The sequence below is a fragment of the Nicotiana tabacum genome, chromosome 5 (assembly GCF_000715075.1).
Source record: "Nicotiana tabacum cultivar K326 chromosome 5, ASM71507v2, whole genome shotgun sequence".
NCBI lineage: Eukaryota > Viridiplantae > Streptophyta > Magnoliopsida > Solanales > Solanaceae > Nicotiana > Nicotiana tabacum.
The window spans coordinates 149,554,692-149,574,407 of record NC_134084.1 but is presented as its reverse complement, the minus strand read 5'-3'; the positions used below and the strand labels follow the sequence as shown (position 1 = coordinate 149,574,407).

General features: G+C 39.1%; 1 pseudogene; it reads right to left on the bottom strand.

Moving 5' to 3' along the window:
- Positions 1 to 1,127: 1,127 nt before the first annotated feature.
- The window catches only part of LOC107830180 (uncharacterized), a 33,537-nt pseudogene continuing 14,948 nt past the window's right edge, over positions 1,128 to 19,716 (bottom strand).

The following is a 19,716-nucleotide window of genomic DNA, read 5'->3' as shown; positions in this document are numbered from 1 at the left end:
GTGAGCACCAACACCGCAAAATATCCACCAGCCTTCACAAAATTTTCAAGTTCCCTATAACCTACATCCAAGCGAGGGGTATAGAGGAGAACAAGGTTGAAAGATAATTTTATACTAATAGGAGAGTCCTATGCAAGCTTATTTGAGAATTTAAAGCATTATGATATGATTGCACCCATTCCTCCAAATCATGTGGACCCACGTGCAAGAAGCTTTGACCCTTCTAAAAGGTGTGAATACCATTTCAATGCCTAGGAGCACAATGTTAAAAGTTGTCGGAATTTGAAAAGAGAAATAGAAAGGATGATCCAGGAAAAATTGATTGAGATCCAAGACAGTGACACCTAGAATATCACGTAGAATCCTTTGCCTGCACATGATGATGCACACTTTGTGGGGATGATGTCTGGTCACATAGAGTATGAGAATCCTCTCGGGAGCTTGCCGACTGAAATTGGAGAAGGCCATGGTGATTCTGATGAGCAAATTTATTGTTAAAATGTCAAGCTTAGAAATTGAAAAGTCATTCTCTCCTTACTAGGAAGGAATCTTAGTATCTTGTTTTGATGTTTTTCTACTATCTGGGTTATGTCAGGGTTGTCATCCAGATCTTATTTGTTTTATTGAGTCAAACACTTCTATCCCTCCATTCTGTTTGTGTGAGTCTCGTCTATTTGTTTTATTGCTATTTTCATTATTCGGGTTATTTTAGGTTTGTAACTCGGATTTTAGGGTATTTGTCTTCTTGTCAAACCCTTTCATCCTTTACTCAATGAAATACAATTTGTCCTTTTGTGTCATTCTGTTCTTAGTTCTTTCTCGCTAATTCTAATGACATGCATACGAAATTTTTGGCCAGATCTTAGAAATTGATTTAAGCTTGAATTTATTTATTTTCTGCAGTGATAATAAGCTTCAAAAAGTTTTGCAAATTGCTCCTACATTTCTACACCAAAAAACACAAGAACCTCTCTGTTTTCAGTATCAAATAAGAAAGTGGCTGAGAACTAACAAACAAATACATTTCTGTGACTCAAGATGCTGACTTAGCGATGTGATCTTCCAGCAGGATGAAAATGTGAACTGGATAGCAGAACTTGTAACACCAGAATTTGAACTCAGAGAATGGCAAAAATCAACACTGGCAAGCCAAATGAAATCTCAGCCAACAAGCACTATGTGCGACTTTGCCATTCAACACACTCACAGATGGCAATACGTAGTAATATTATGTTAGTATTCACAATGGATGTGCATATAGAGAATAACAAAGACCTTATCCTTCCTTCAAAGACCTGCTTCTAGATTTTTTGGATTCCCAAGGTGGAAGGCAGCCTTTATAGTGAGAGTGCAAGAACAGCGATGACATTGATACTTCTCTCTCACCTTGACGCATTGAGATTGAAGACAAACAATTGAAAGAGCTTCTTAGTTTCCTCTTCTCACTGTCATAGTTTTGCACATTTGTGCCATGTTGTACCGTGGAAGTTTTGAGGTCTTCCAGAAGAATGCAATTGCACAACGAACCTACTCTTGCTAGCCGGTTCACCCATTTAGGTATCCGCTTCCCAGTCAACCTGTAACAGATATCATCAGAGAAATGATTACAGTTCTTGGCAATTAAATGATATGAGTCACCATTGTAGTTTATTGATTGGCGCTCAATGAATTCTCTAAGCTAGATAGGATCCAAATATGATGTTCCCATGAACACCGACTTTCTGAATTTAAAGCCAGGGCACTGACGAGGTTCAAGCTCAAAGACACCACTTGTTGGATAGTCATGTTCTCCGAAAGCATATTCAACACCATGAACTTCCACCCCTGTATGGAAGACACATTACCTGTCCAGTAGAAATAGCCATTAACGGGTGTCAAGTCGTATACATTAAGGTAAACAGCTGTGTTGCCTGGACTACAGCAAGCTGACTTCACTTTGGGGAACATGCAAAAACATGTTGCAGATTCACCTTGTAAATGAAGAGGCACCACAGAACATAAGTCATTTTTAATTTTGATTTCATGTTCAAGGCAAAACTAGGAATGCTTCAATACCTAGTTTCTACCTTTTCTGAAAATGACACTCATCAGAGCAAAAAAAGTGGAGCTTGAAGGATAGCCATATTCAGGGTTTAAGCTTGAATTGGATAATTGAGAACAAGATTTTTTAGGATGAATAAAGAGTTGAAATACTTGGGAATTAAGGTCGAGTAAAATTCACCTTCAAATCATTGTGAGGATCGAGTTTGAGGATGTTTAATCAATTGAAGCTTGGTCGAAAGTTTGACATTAATAGATGGAAAGTGTCTTTCGACCACGACACGCCAAGAAGACTGATATGCTCATCAATGTTGTGATCACAAAAGGATACTATATTTGGCGTTCTATAGGCTGGGAGGCCCTTTTTCTGCTACCCAAAAACTTTATACATGTTGTTACGCCTTTTGAGCTTGTGTTATTTTCTTTAACCACCCTCTTTTGGAATCAAGTTTAGACAAAAATCAAAAAAAAAATGAAATATAGAAAAAAAAATAGAAATGAAAAAAAGTACATGTCCCAAGAGTAAAAACTGGGGAAACTTTTAGAAAGTTCAAATGAAAAAAAGAAAGAAAAGAATAGTGAAAAGTTCATGCCCTTAGAAAATAGAAGTTGGGGCAACTTGTTTTGAAAATAACAAAAAAAAAAGACAAAGAAAAAGAAAGAAAGATGAAAAAAAATAGTTAGGTCAGAAGTTTGAACTACGTTCGACCTGATTCCTTAAAAAAAGGGATACGTAGGCAGCCTCACGGTTCGGTCCAACCAAATAAGAATTCAAAAAAAAATTAAAAAACAAATCCCTAGTATCTGAAACTAGGGAAAAGATTTTATTTCACTTTTGAAAGAGTCGATTCCAAGAGTTGTAGGTCTACAACATTTCATTTTGAGTCTACATTGAGCCTTCATGTCGGCCCTTCTGTCCAACCCTATCCAAAACCTTCCAAATAAAGACCTTCCGTTATGCCTTCAAGAATGCCAAGAGAAGCACACAATGAGCAACGGTTGTCACGTGACATAGAACATTGTCAAGTTGCTCACAAAAAAAGGGGAAAGAAAAGAAAAAAGAAAAAATAAGAGAGTCTTACTAGTGAAAACCTTCACAGGCACTGTAAGGAGACGGTAAGTAGAGATAAATTAATGAGAGAGACTTGTAGGTGAAAATCCCTCGGGGAACCACTAGTCGAATGTGAGTCGCGAAGCTGATGCAAAGAATTGTCACGAACAAGCCCGACTTCAGAGGTCATAAGAATGGTAAAAGGGAAGATTAGATTAGTTTGATAGATTAGGCCGTTGAGTCAAAAATGCATGTCATGATGATTAAGGCTACTTATTAAAAAAACTCTTCTTTTTGTACTTCTGACAGGGGCATTTCTTGTTAATACTTGTTTATTTGCATCATTGTGTCATTCACTCTGAGTCAGTCCTTGTCAAAACAAGCAAGAAAAGATTTCAAAATCAGCTACTAGCTTTTCAGTTGCACAAAGTAAATTTGGCCAGCACACTCAGTTGTTACTTTCAACATGCCTTGAGGATTCATGCAAAGGCTCTCCCTAAAAGACTCTTGTTAGCCTACTTGGCGCAAGCAAAGATAACTTGTGATTCTCTCTGACAGACAAATTGCTCAAAAAACAGGAAGTCATTGAAGATATCAGAAAGGGTCACCTAGGCAAAGATCTCCAGTTGGGATAAGGCTGATTGAGCCATAAATACAAATGGTAATGGGTGTGAAACAATCAGGGTTGATGCAGAGCAAAAGTCTCTTGAGACTGACTCAAGCTGATTGAGCACAAAGCCAAGCTGCCAGATACTCAAGACTACAAACCGACCACCACCTTTTAAAAACTGACAAAATTTTATTTATTTGAACAAGAAAAAAGCAGTGCAAGGAAAGTGGTTTCACAAAAAAATAAGACAAAAAGAAGAGAAGAGAAGAGCTGACAAAGGGAAGTTTTTCAAATCTTTGTCTTTATTTGTCTTGCTAATGTGCATAAAATATTTCCATTGCACTCACATTTTTCCTCCTAGGATAAAAACCCTAGTTTGATGGACTTTCTCCCAATAAAATCTTAGTTTGATGAATTTTTCTCCTAAGATATGAAACCTAGTCTAATGAATTTTCTCCGAGGATAGAAATCTTACTCCGATGAATCTTTCTCCTAAGATATAAAAACCTAGTCTGATGAATTTTCTCCTAGGATACTAGAAATCTTAGTCTGATGAATCTTTCTCCTAGGATCGAAATCTTGCTTAGGGACCTTAGCGTACGATCTGGGCTGTTTCCCTCTCGACTTTGGATCTTAGCACCCAAAAAGTCTGTCTGTACAAACGATCTAGGCCTGTATTCGGAGTTTCCCCACCCCCTTCTCTTCACCTGATACAAGGCAGTCGAAGTACCCGCCACCCTGCAGATCTCAATCTAGCGACGGCATCTGGAACCACACTGCTGCCGCTGCCCTTCGGGCACGCATGCATGGAGATTCTGTCTGTCGGAGGTTCGAGAATTCTTAGTCTGATGAACCATTCTCCTAAGATAACAAAAAAAGGGACCTAGTCTGATGAATTTTCTCCGAGGATCGAAATCTTAGTCCGATTAATCTTTCTCCTAAGATAGAAGACCTAGTCTAATGAATTTTCTCCTAGGATAATAATCTTAGTCTGGTAAATTTTTCTCCTAAGATAGGAAACCTAGTCTGATGAATTTTCTCCTAGGATAGAAATCTTATTCTGATGAATCTTTCTCCTAAGATACCAAAATAAAGTAACCTAGTCAGATGAATTTTTCTCCTAGTATCGAAGTCTATGTTTGATGAATTTTCTCCTAAGATAAGAAAACATAGTCTGATAAATCTTTCTCCTAGGATAAAAATCTTAGTCGGATGAATCTTTCTCCCGAGATACCAAAAATAGTAGAGAAAAAAGGACATAGTCTGATGAACGTTCTCCTAGGATCAAAATCTTAGTCTGATCAATCTTTATCCTAAGATAGAAAATCTAGTTTGACGAATTTTCTCCTAGGATAATTTGAAAAAAAAAGGAAGTCTGGATTTGAAAAAAAAAGAAAGAAGAATGTAGTTTTCTTAAGTTATCAATCTTTAGTTGTCTTAAAATCAGGACCCACATGGATAATGAGATTTAATTTCAAGTTTTTTGGACCCTCCTTGATAATGGAATTTAATTTTAAAGTTTTTTAGAACCCTCCTGGATAATGAGATATAGTTTTAAGTTTTCAAGACTCTCATAGATAGTGAGATTTTGCATAACTTTTACTTTAGGAAATAAAATTTAGCTTTCAAATTTTCACTCTTAAGATGAGATTTAATTTTAGTTTTCAGGACCCTCCTGGATAATAGGATTTAGCTTTTAAATTTATAGAACTTTTTTGGATAACATGATTCGATTAACACTCATTGATGTTCTCGGTACCAAACTAGGGCAGAAAAGTTTCTTTTGTTTTGTCTGTTTTGCTGTAGTAGCAGGCGCACACCTGGAGAACGAGGGAATTCATTTCAGAGTTACTTCAAATTTCAAGTCAATAGCAGGCGCCCACCTGGAAAACAAGGGAATTCATTTCTAGTTTTAAGTCATTAGCAGACGCCCACCTAGAGAATGAGGGAATTAATTTCAAGTTCCAGTCAAAGACAGCAGGATCCCTCCTGAAGAATAGGGGCAACCTCCAGTCTTGTTGTCAATTCAAGATAGAAGTAGCAGAAGCTCGCCTCAAGAATGCGGGTCGACAGGGGTCCGAGATAACAAAAAATAAGTCTCAATCAAGAATAAAAGATAAAAAAAGTTAATCCAAAGTGCAGAAGCGGAGAAGAGATGTGGACTACTCAAGACATAATTGAAGTCACAAGCTCTGCATGTCCCGTCTTGATCTGAAAAAGCTGAAGAAGATTGAACCAACACCTGGAGCTAACAAGCATCAAGATTCAGATCAGAGTCCGCATGAAGAACCAACCAAGACTCAAGATCAAGCTTCAGAAGACTCATAGATAGGAATCTTGTAACTCATAGCTGATAGGCTTAGTTAGTATTTTTAATTTTGATTTTGATGTAATAACGGGATCGCAAACCGGAACCTCGACGGCACCTCAATCGGCTCTCCACCTCGGTATACTCCATCACTTCATTCACTTCTGAACTACACATGGCCTGATTCCTTTATAACCAAGGATATGTAGGCAGTTCAGATACCAAGGCTAGGTCACATCCTCTTTTCTTTTAAGTGTTTGATCTCTCTAAATAAGGTTCGGGTCAAAAAACCTATCTCGTCATTCTTTGTCTGAAAACTCTTCGTGTTTCATGTCAAAGAGGGGAAGCTGTAGACATGTTATTTTTGACCCTCCCCAAGATTTTACACATTTTAGCGTAAAATATTTATTTTAGGTGTAGTATCGCTATTCTAAATAGTTTTGACTCTTTACTTTATTTTTATCACAAAATATAAAAATATATATATATATATATATATATATATATATATATATATATATATATATATATATATATTCATCTTTAGGTTAAAGTTAATTAGTATATTTATATTTATCGTATTACAACATTTGAAAATACAAAAATTAGTTTCACTTTTAATATTTAGTTTTATATTAGTTTATTTTAATTTAGAGTGATTTTTACATTTTATAGATACATTGTACTATTTGGTCTTTTTAGCCTAGATTCAAACCCAAAAGGCATGGTCCAACCCAATTCCCTAAATCCAAACCCAATTACCCTTAGCCCATAGTTTCAAGCCCAATACCAATAAAACCCTAACACTTTAAAAAAGCCCTTCTTCTACATCTTAGACCTAGACCTAAAATCATAGCAGCCATTTCTGATCTTGAACACACACAGAGATTAAGAGACAAACTCCTCTGATCTCTGAGACCCATTTTCTTTTAATTTTTCTCATATATTTAAGAAAGCAAGCAATCAGAGCGTGTGTTGTTCATCGTTTGCTGTGTTAATCAAGACGAGGGCCTACCATTAATCCTAATAATTTATTATTTAGATTAACTCATCATTACGCTTAGGGAATTGAGAAATTCTGTTTTTATCATTTTACGAGGAATACCAGCAGAATTATGCATTATCCATCACTAATTCACATCAAATATTTTGTTGAATAAACCTACATCATCCTGTTTCTCACGGAGCTGAATTGCTTGCAGCTGAAGTTTTTGGAAAAAACACAGAAAATATATCGAGGATTCTTATTATCAACCTTACTAGTTCACAGTTGAGACATAGTTATTGTTGTACGGTGATTATTATCGGCAAACAATACCCAAGTGTTAAGTTTTGTTGAAAAAGGGACGGCTTCTATTTAATGTGCCTTCGATCCCTCGGGGTGGCGGATCTGCTTGGAACTTGAACAGTTGGGTTTGAAATTGTTGAATTAGGCAGCGAATTTTGGAAATTCAGTTGAATTCTGGTGTACAGAGTGGCAATTTGGTCCCTTTTTTGTTTCTTCGAAACACAGAATTCTGGCTTAAATGGAGCTGCCTCAATCCAGAACTTTTGGAGTAGAAGGGAGGAAGAAGACACATGACTTTCTTTTACTGTATTCACCTATTGAACAAGATACAAGAGCTCCGCAAGTTTAGTTTTGTACAACAACTTCTGGAGATTGAATTTTGAGGTGCTGTCCGAGGTTCGTCAAGTTTTGGCAAGCTTCGAAGTCGAGGTTCTGGTTCGCAATTTTGGTGTTTCAGTCCAAGGATTGTTGCTTTGTTTAGCCCGATTGATTTGTAATTTTCAGCTTTCTTCATCAATAAAAGGACCATTTCTCAATTTTCATTCTCATTTCATTGTGTTATGATAGTTTGGTGCGCGTGTTGGTTGATTAGGATTCTACATTGTTTGAGTAGCATGTCTTAGTTTTTATTTAAATTGTTTTAATTAGTTTTTATTTCGATTGTGATGTATGTGGTGTTGGTTCTTTGAATAAATTCTTTTAATTGGGTAGATGAAAAAATTGAAGTTGTTTCTTTCTTGTCAAGGAATAAAAATGGACCATAAGGTAGGTCTTGAACCATAAGGAATCTGGGCCAAGTAATAGATCATGTTAGCTAGCCTATTTGCCCCAATAATATCTTGATCGTAAATTTGGCATCACAACAATCTTAAAGATTAGAAAAATAATTAAATGTGCTAGTTTCTTTAGGCGCTTTATAATGAATCATCGTGACTATGGGTATGGTTCTCGTGACATGGTTACGATACGTAATTTTCAAATTCGGGTGCACATTTCATGTGACCCGACCACAACTTCGAACTATTTATAAAATAAACATGTTGTAGATCGCGGGTATGGTTCCCGTGATGCGGTTTGCAATGTGCACCAAAACAAAAAGTGTACGACAATCGTGCCTTGTTCCAGAAAATATTTTCTTAAATAATTAAAAGCGCTAGAAGTTAAAAGTGCAATAGGTATTAAATATGTAATTAATCAGATAATTAGGCCAATAATAATAGTTGAGCAACCGTTCTAAAACTACGAAACCCGGGAATGTCTAACACCTTCTCCCAGGTTAACAGAATTCTTTACCCGGATTTCTATGTTTTGCAGGCCATAAATAAGAGTCAAACTTCCTCGATTCGGGATTTTAAACCGGTGATTTAGGACACCATAACTTGTCCCAAGTGGCAACTCTGTACTTGAATAAATAATCCTGTTTCGATTATTGCCACTTTAATTGAAAAATTCCCCTATACCCCCTTTCGGGGTTGAAAAAGGAGGTCTAACAAGGTGAATTAGGAATTCTTCAATTGGGGTTGGGTAATCGCTCTAATAGTTAGAATATGAACTTTTGAACATGTATTGATTTATTTATATAACATTTGACTAGTTTTAAATTGTTCATCACCAAGTTGAGGCTTTAGGACGAAATTATGATCGGAAAGTAAGCTTCGAGATGAGGTAAGTCTCTTTTCTAACCTTTAAGAGGTAATCTATCCCATAGGTAATTTAAATTAATATATGCTTCTAAATATGGGGGCCTACGTATGCACGAGGTAACGAAAGTCCGTGCGTAGCAACTAATTATGCTTATGTCCAGCTAGTTTAGGACCCAAATCATGAAATACTTATAATGTTTGTACCCTACTTGTTAATTAAAGTGCTTAAATTATGATGGGACTTGATAAAGGATTTGTAAAAGATCGAATTTCATTTACTTGAGTTTGGCAGGTTACTTGACCGTTGATGAGAATTTGTGTTTCTTTGTATATTAGCCTCTTAATAATCCTTAAATCGGATGTTATAAAGTATCTTCTCTTCTTGTGGAGTAGGCCGAGCTCCTCAGCAGTAGAATAGATGCATCTATGGTTCATGCCATTCGACCCTCGGCAGTGCACATTTTATATATTTGTATTTTGGATCAGGCCGTACGACCTTGGCATAAATCGTGCATAATAATACTTGCAACCTAATTATACTTGATATCATTTTATTGGCTCGAGAGGTTAAAATCATTAACTGATGGAAATCTATTTGGGATTTACTATAAGTAAATGAATTGTTTAATTGTGACGACCCGACCGATCGTCTTAAGAATTAATGCCCCGATCCCCTATTAACTGCTTTCCCCGTGTTTATTTCTGCTATTTTTGATTTGCCAGGACGTTCGGTTTTGAGTTTTGGAGAGTTCCAGGACACTTAGTCCCTAAATGAGAGCTTAAGTGTTGAAAATTTGATCGTAGTCGGAACAGTGTGAAGAAGGACACGGAATGGAATTCCGATGGTTCCGTTAGCTCTGTGGGGTGATTTTTGGGTTAGGAGCATGTTCGATTTTATGTTTTGGAGGTCTGTAGTTAATTTAGGCTTGAAATGCCGAAAAGTTAAATTTTGAAGTTTACGGTTCGATAGTGAGATTTTGATCCGAGGGTCGGAATGGAATTCAAGAAGTTGGAGTAGCTCCGTAGTGTTGAATATGACGTGTGTACAAAGTTTCAAGTCATTCGGACGAGGTTTGATAGACTTTTTGATCGAAAATGTATTTTTAGAGTTTTGAAGTTTTTAGGCTTGAATCCGTGGTTGATTCGCCATTTCGATGTTGTTTTAGGTATTTTAAGAATTGGTATAAGTTTGGATAGTGGTATTAGACTTTTTGGTGCCTTTGGTTGAGGTCTCGGGGGCCTCGGGATGATTTCAGATGGTTGACGGAAGAATTTTGGAGTTTGGAGTTACAGCTTCAGCTAGTTTTTTGTCATAACTACACCTGCGAGTGTGGGACCGCAGGTGTGGTTCCGCAAAAGCAGCATTTGGCATCACAGAAGCGGAAATGGGGAGGTTCTGCAGGAGCCGCAAAAGCGGTAGAATTTTCGCAGGAGCGATACTGCATCTGCGGATGGGGAGTCGTAGATGCAGAATTAGGCGGAGTTAGTGATTATCGTAGATGCGACCATTAGTTCGCAAAAGCGGGACCGCATGCCGCAGATGTGGAAATCACTGGGCAGAAACATATAAATACTTGCCTTCGTGAAATTTAGCCATTTTTCACCTCTTTTCAAATGGGAAGAAGCTTGGGGGAGCACTTTTCAAGAGGGATTTTCAGAAGAGTTCATTGGGGTAAGGTCTTTGGTCCCTAAACCCGTTATTGGAATGATTTTTATTAATTTAAGCATGAACAATTAAGGAAATTCAGTGGTAAATTGGGGGTTAGAGCTTGACTAATTAGAGACCTTTGAGTGAGGATTTGAGGGACCATTTGAGGTCTGATTTTAGTACTTTTGGTATGACTAAACTCGTGAGAGTGTGAAGATTTTAGAAATGTCAATTTTACTCGATTCCGAGACGTGGGCCCGAGGGACGTTTTGGTCATTTTACCTAATTTCGCATATTAGCTTTGATATTCTTTGTATAAGCAGTTTCTTGAAGTGTTATTTACATTATGTAATTGAATTGAATAGATGTGGGCCATTTGGAGTCGAGTACTTGTGGCAAGAGCGTGGTTTCAGATTGATTTGAGCTGGTTCGAGGTAAGTGGCTTGCCTAACCTTGTGTGGGGGACCTTCCCCTTAGGATTTGGTATTACTGTTAATTGAAATGCCTTGTACGTCAGGTGACGAGTGCGTACTTGTGCTAATTATTGAAAATACGGTTTTCATTAAGTAATTACTAATATGTTTCTTTTCCTGTTTATATTACCTTCATTTAAAGCATGTTGTTAGTTTAGGAAAGCATGTCTAAGTTTTTTAATTGTTTTATTTGCTCAAACTGCTTTACCTGAATTCTGTGCAGCATGCTAGGTTAGAATTATTTATTTTCCTTGATATGAAATTGACATTTCTGAATATTTTCCTGATGTTGCTATGTAATTACATTGGGGACTACGAATGTGGGATTCCGGTAGCTCCCTCTTGTCTATTTATTTGGGACTACGGATGTGGGATTTCGGTAGCTCCCCTCTTGTTTGTTTATTTGGGACTACGGATGTGGGATTCCGGTAGACCCCCTGCATAGTTATATGGAACTACGGGACTGCACCCGGTAGATTCCTCCAGTACTGGGTATTCACATTTGGGACTACGGAATGGGATTCCGGTAGATCCCCACGCACTATGAGTTGGACTATGGGGCGGGATCTCGGGAGATCCATTGGATATGTATATTTGGGGCTATAGGACCGTATCCTGGGAGATCCCCGATTGTTATTTTGGTGCTGAGCCGTATTTCTTTCTTTGTTTACCTTGCCTCTATAATAGTTTTTGTTGCCCTTTTATATCTAGTGTTACTTTTACTACTGTAGTTATTTATACTGATATGTTCTACACTGTCGAACTATATATTTTATTTAACCTCAGTAGGGACCTGACGTTTCTTGTCACTACCAGACCGAGGTTACGCTTGGCACTTACTGATTACCACTGTGGTGTACTCATGCCCTTTCTGTGCATGTTTTTCATATGCAGATCCATGTACTTTAACTCAGTCTTATCACCCTTGAGGCGAGGTGACTGTTCCAAAGACTTCGAGGTATATCTGTCGCGTCCACAGACCGATGAGTCCCTTTCTACTCTCCCTATTGTATTAGCCTTTCTGTATTTTATTTTCCTTGTTAGATATTCTGGAGTTAGACACTAGTAGACATTCCAAGGCTTGTGGTTTCATGAGATTCCGGGTTTTGGGAAATGTTCTTAGTTTTCGAGAAGTTGTATTGTATATGTTAAGCGGCATATTAAATACTATTTCATTTGGTTATTTTGGCTTTTAAATATTTCTTCCGCAAGTTTTGTTATTTTTCGCATTTGTTAGGCTTACCTAATCGTAGAGACTAGGTGCCGTCATGGCAGTTCACGGAAGGCGAACTGGGGTCATGAAAAGTTGGTATCAGAGCTCTAGGTTCATAGGAGTCATGAATCATAAGTCGGTTTATTAGAGTCTCGCTGATCGGTACGGAGACGTCTATACTTATCTACGATAGGCTATGTAACTGTTAGGAAAATGCCACTTCATTTGATTTCCTTATCGTGCGAGATTTGATGTCACAATTTTAAACTTCTGTCTTCTATTTTCTCACAGATGGTGAGTACACGTGCTACCCGAGATGATCAAGCACTCGCACCCCTACTACAACTATCAGAGGCCTGGGTCGGGGTAGAGGTCGAGGACGTGCATGTGGTGCAGCCAGAGCACCTGTGTGAGCTGCCACCGAGGTACCACCAGCAGATCCAACCGGAGCCGAGGCACCTTATATGCCTACTGCTACTACAACTCTAGCACTTCAGGAAACTCTGGCACAGTTTATGAGCATGTACACCACTTTGGTTCAGGTAGGGTTGCTCCCCCTTGTTGTAGCTACATCTCAGGCCAGGGGAGGAGCACAGACCCCCACTGCCCATACCCTAAGTAGTGAGTTCATGGTGAGCAGATCCCTAAGATTATTCTTGTATAGCCTGTAGTCCAAGATCAGCCCGAGGACAGGGCAACAGTTTCCGAGGATGAGCAGTTGTGGCTTGAGAGGTTCAAGAAGTACAAGCCTCCTGTATTCAGTGGTCTAGCATCGTATGATGCTCTGGGATTTCTAGATGAGTGTTACCGTATTCTCTGTACCATAGGTATATCAGGATCGAACGGGGTTTCCTTGTCACGACCCAAACTGGAGGGCCATGACTAGCACCCGACCATACTTGCCGAGCACCAACGTACATTTTATCTAACCTTTTTTATTATCTTTTAGGGCTGATGAGATCAATATAAATGGTAGACATTGATCATGGACAACCAACCATAAAATATGATGGCATAAACATACATAACATGGGATGACCAGACAATCAAGAAACTATATATATATATATATATATATATATATATATATATATATATATATATATATATATATATATATATATATGGTACGAGCTACCACACTACCATGAAAGACTATACAACAAAAACCAGCCGACAAGGCATACCAAACTATACATGAGTCGACACCTATCTATGAGCCTCTAAAGGAACATAAGTGTTGCAACATAGCCGGAACAGGGCCCCAACATACCCATAACGCCTATAACAAAAATGCATACCAAGACCACGACAAGTCCGAAGAAGGGATCTCGCCAATCACCGCTGAACTGGACTGCCTACTGTGGTGGGGGAGCTGCGCCTGCCTGTCTATCAGGACCTGTAGCACAACATGCAGCATCCACAAACAAAAGGACGTCAGTACGAATAAAGTACTGAGTATGTAAGGCAGGGAACCATAAATACGAACAGTAATGTAAGCAGGGATAGAGAATATACAACCTGTAACATCTTATTACCTCTGAGGGCTACAGACATGAAATTCATCATACATATACATAAATACATAAACTTTTAAACCATACGCCTCTGTGGGCATCATTATCATCATATCGTACCGACCGTAATAGGCTCGGTAAAAAAAACATACCCGGCTATCATAAGGCTCGGTAGTATCGTACCCGGCCACGTGGAGCTCGGTAAAACCCGACTAATCAGTGGTTGCACAATAGGTGTCGTACCCGGCCGACTATAGCGCAACTCAGTAGAGTAAAATAGATACATATATATAATGCATGCTCGACTCATGGAATCACATTCTAAACCTTTCGGAGTGACGTAAGGTCAGTATCCTCTGTACACGTTATTAGGACTAACTCTTCACTATGAACCTTATAAGAATCAGGAAGTACCAAAAATATTGATAACATAAGAATAAGAGAAGTAGCATTAACATCAATCGTTCCATAAGAGGGAAAACAATGTAAGTACTGCTAGCTTCTAAGAGTAGAGTATCTTTGGAAGCTCGTTCATTGCATTATGTACAATCGGAGTCGTGCAAAAGAAGGAAAGGTATAGCCTCACATACCTTGTATATATTGCCCAAATCTCAAGCTATGCAATTATCACAACTCCTTAGTCTACAATAAGAGAAACGATACTATCGTTATCATTTAAGCGTCATAACTATTATGTATCGACCACAACCTATTTTACGATGAAACGGACAAGACCTCCCCTATATATATGACTTCACACCATTCAAAACAATCACCAAACAGCCCAAACAACATCAATAATAAACATATTGAGCCTCCCAAAATAGTCCACGCACAGCCTAATCACTTCATACATACGACGACCACCGTAGTCGTGTCAAACGACCCGGAAATGTTACGAATAACTATCAGCCCACAACCCTACATATATATGGTGTTTATCCACACCCTTCCTCCTCCAAAACTCCACAAAACAGCAGTAAAATACGCAGCCCAACAGCAACGCAAAATAGTCCACAAAACAATAACATTACTACCAAGCCTTTCGATATGTATTTCACAAGTTCTAGCTTCAATGGCTTAGCCGCAACTTGGATAATCTTAAATACATATAGAGTAAGAGGTTACTTACCTTTATACAGAAATAAAAACTCCAATTTGACCTTAAATTTCCATGAAATATCCCTCCAATGCTGCCACAACAACAAGAAAGCGAAACTAGCGATCAATTAGTATTTTTCGGCACTAGAATCACTTTAGAAGGCTTGAAATCACCTAGGATTGATATTAAGAACATGAGGGAGTATTTAAATAACATAAACCCTTTAAAACAACCTCCCACACGAGCTGGAACAACACAAAAATGACCAACAACAAGAAGAACAAGAGACTTACTAGCGCCACGGAATTCCCGACACTTGATTTGTGTTGTTTGCCCTTTTTTGGGTCTTGAATCTTGAGAGAACCTTGAGAGGATGTTCTTAGGGTTCTAAAGTCTGAATATAGTGAAATAAATGACTTAAAATGGTTTGGAGGCATCCTATATAGGTCCAAATATCTTAAACCGCCTAAGTGGGCCCCATAGAGAGGTGCTTGGCGCAGTCTTGCGAAAATGCGAATATCTCTCTACTACGAGATCGTATCTATGAACGGTTTAATGCGTTAGAAACTAGACTCATTGATATTTAGTTTGGTGGGTAGATCACACCGTAATTCCTTGTAAATTAGGGGAAAAGCTTAGAAACATTTTACCTATTGTTTAAGTAAAATTATGAACCTAAGTTGCGACAACTTTTGTCAACTTTTGTTTCATAACTCGTTTGACTTCAAGACTTATGATACGGATATTATATGAGTAAAATACCTTAATACATGACCTCTTGAGTGTATTAAGCACCGCTAGATTTACCTGAAAATACGAGTTACAACATCCTTGATTCGTTTAACTTCTAATACTTGTTAATCACCCTTATACACTCTTGTATCACTTAAGACCAATATGATTAACTTATTATCATCTCAAAGATAATTCCTTCTTGGATTTATGTTAAATAATATATGGTATGAACTAACACATGTAGATATGGGTTGTAACACCCTCCCCTCCTTAGGAACATTCGTCCTCGAATGTAAGGGTTCATAGGGAGTTTAAATCATCGTGGATTCCAATGGAAATTTCCGATCAATTTTCCCCAATAAAATGGTCACTAGCAAAACTTGCAATCAATTAAGCCCAACATATGGCCTCACAAGGCTACACAAAGCATTATGGATATTTACATTATCTACATGTCACCATTTTGTATTAAGGAGGAGTATTCTCAAATTATTGCTTACCTCACAGAGCCGTTTCACCTTCCAATGTATCATGTGTTCCACCAGCATCCTTGTTATCTTTATTCTGGAATAGGTAAGGGTATTTAGACTTCATCTCCTCTTCTACTTCCCATGTCATTTCTTCCATATTTTTGTTCCTCCACAATACTTTGATGGAAGCTACATCTTTTGTTCTCAGCTTGCGGACTTGTCGATCTAATATAGCCCCTAGCACTTCTTTATATGATAGGTCCTCTGTAACTTGTACATCTTTGATAGGGACGACCCGAGAAGGGTCTCCAATACATTTCCTTAACATAGATACATGAAATACCGGATGGACAAATTCCAATTCGGATGGCTATTCTAACTCATAAGCAACCTGTCCGATTCGTCGAAGAATTTTATACAGACCGATATACCTTGGACTTAGCTTACCATTCTTCCCAAAACGCATAACACCCTTAATTGGTGAGATCCTCAGGAAAACCCAATCACCAACCTCAAACTCTAGATCACGACGCCGGACATCGGAATAAGATTTTTGCCTGCTTTGTGCTGTCCTCAATCGCTCCTGTATCACTTTCACCTTCTCAATGGCTTGGTGAATCAAATCTGGCCCATACAATTCTGTTTCACCAACTTTGAACCATCCAACTGGTGATCTACATTTCCTCCCGTATATTGCCTCGTATGGGGCCATTTTAATACTGGAATGGTAGCTATTATTGTAGGCGAATTTTATGAGTGGAAGATGGTCATCCCAATTCCCCTTAAAATCTAGAACACATGCTCGTAGCATATCTTTCAATATTTGAATGGTACGTTCAGCCTGTTCGTCAGTCTACGGATGAAATGCAGTGCTGAGATTCACTTGTGTGCCTAAACCCTTCTGAAAAGACCTCCAAATTTTAGCTGTAAATTGAGCTCCTCGGTCTGATATAATAGATACCGGCACACCATGAAGCCTAACAATCTCCTTGATATACAACTTCGCATAATCTTCAGTTGTGTAAGTTGTCATAACTGGCAGAAAATGGGCACATTTGGAGAGCTTAGCATATAACTTACGATCCTGAAGCGTCTGTAGTACTATCCGCAAGTGGCCCACATGTTCCGCCTCTGAACGAGAATACACTAGAATGTCATCAAAGAATACAATCACAAACACATCAAGATAGGGCCTAAATACAGTATTCATGAGATCCATAAAAGCTGCTGGAGCATTTGTTAGCCTGAACGACATCACCAAGAACTCAAAGTGCCCGTATCTTGTCCGGAAGGCCATCATTGGAATATCCTTCTCCTTAACCCTCACCTGATGATACCCTGAACGTAAATCAATCTTGGAGAAATACTTGGCACCCTGGAGTTGGTCAAACAGGTCATCAATTCTTGGAAGTGGATACTTGTTCTTTATAGTAAACTTATTCAACTGCCGATAGTCGATACACATCCGTAACGACCCATCTTTCTTCCGCATGAATAGGACTGGCACACCCCAAGGTGAAGTGCTAGGCCTAATGAAGCCCTTATCCAACAAGTCCTTTAACTGCACCTTCAACTCTCACAACTCTGCCGGGGCCATTCTGTATGGAGGGATAGAGATCGGTTGAGTGTCAGGCAACACATCAATGCTAAACTCAATCTCCCTTTCAGGAGGAAGGCCTAGGAGTTCATCTGGGAAAACATCTGGGAATTCGTTGACCACGGGAATTGATTGTAAAGTAGGCGGTTTCGCCTCCGTATCCCTAATGCGAACGAAATGATAAATGTAACCTTTTGAGATCATTTTCCTTGCCTTAAATAGGAAATAAACCTACCTTTTGGTGTAGCAATATTCCCTTTCCATTCAATGATGGGTTCACTAGGAAATTGAAACCTAACCATCTTCGTATGACAGTCAACATTTGCATAGCATGAGGCCAACCAGTCCATTCCTATTATCACATCAAAATCAACCATTTCTAACTCAAATAAATTTGCCGAGGTTTGACGACTATAAATCATCACAGTGTAACCTCTATATACCCTTCTAGCAATCACAGAATCTCCTATCGGAGTAGATACCATAAGGGGTTTACTTATCAATTCAGATTCAATGCCAAACTTATTAGCCACAAGGGGTGTAACATATGATAATATAGATCCTGGATCGATCAACGCATATACATCATAAGAAAACACGGACAATATACCTGTAACAACATCTGGAGATGACTCGAGATCCTGTCGACCTACTAGAGTATAGGTTCGATTTTAACCACCACTCGAACTCGGCACTGCACCTCTACCTCTACCATGACCTGTCGACTGCTGAAAACCTCGTGCTAGAGGTCGAACTGATGAGGAAGAACCTGACACAGATCCAGTGAGCTGAGCCATACCATCACCTCCTCTATTAGGATAATGCCGTATCATATGGCTAGGCTGTCCGCAAGAATAACACGCATCAGAACCTCGACGACACAGTCCAAAGTGGGCCTTGCCGCACTAATCAAAACGTGGTATTGGGGGTCTCGACTGACTAGTATCCCTGTGATGTTGCGAGCCTGATGCCTGCAAACTCTGACCTGGACCAGAATAGGTAAATCGATCATATCGAGGCCTCTGAAACTGTGGAGGAGCACTAGCTACAGGTGGCGCCGAACTCCTCGAAGACTGGGGCCTGACGCTGCCTCTGAGGTCATTAGAATACCTTGCAAATCTCGCCCTCTTATGCTGGCCCCTATACTGCTCCCTATCTTCCCTCTACTGGCGCTTACGATCCTCTAGGGTTTGGGCATGCCTGAATACGGGAAATATCCATGCCCTCCACAAAGGAGGCTGTCGTGCACTCATTTATCAGATGTGGTCCCAATCCGTTCACGAACAAATGCACCCTATCACTCACCTCGGCCACCATATGGGGAGCATACCTTGCTAAAGAATTGAACTGCATAATGTACTCTCGCACACTCATATTACCTTGTCTAAGGTTCAAGAACTTATCAGCTCTAGCTCGTCGTATCTTAACTGGCAAGTAGTGATGAAGAAAGGCCTCAGAAAATTCCTTCCACACAGTTGGAAGAGCATCCAAACCCCTGGATCTCTCCCAACTATCATACCAGAGAACCTCTAAATCCCGTAGACGATACGAAGCCACCTCTACTGCCTCTGTATCACTAACATACATAACCCAAAGTGTACGATGAACCTGGTCAATAAAAGTCTGCAGGTCCTCCTTGGGGTCTGATCCGGTAAACACTAGAGGGTCTAAGTTAATAAAATCACGAACTCTCGTACTAACTGGTTTCTCAGCAGCACCTGTATTCTGCCTCTGATCCTAAACAGCTATCAAGCTAGTCAATAACTACAAAGCACTCCACATATCCTGGTCTGTATGCCAGACGGAGGAACTGTAGGTGCTGGGTGCCTCCTAATATCCTCTGGAGGAGACGGGGTAGCTGAGGTATGAGACGACATCTCACTCTGAGCCTCAGTTTGGCCTGCTCTGGCTTGGGGCACCTGACTAGTAACCTCTTCCGTAGCTGTGTCAAGCCATCTACTAATTGTTTGCTTCCTAGTCGAAGGCATAACTGAAAGAAAACAAGGTGAATATTAGAGACG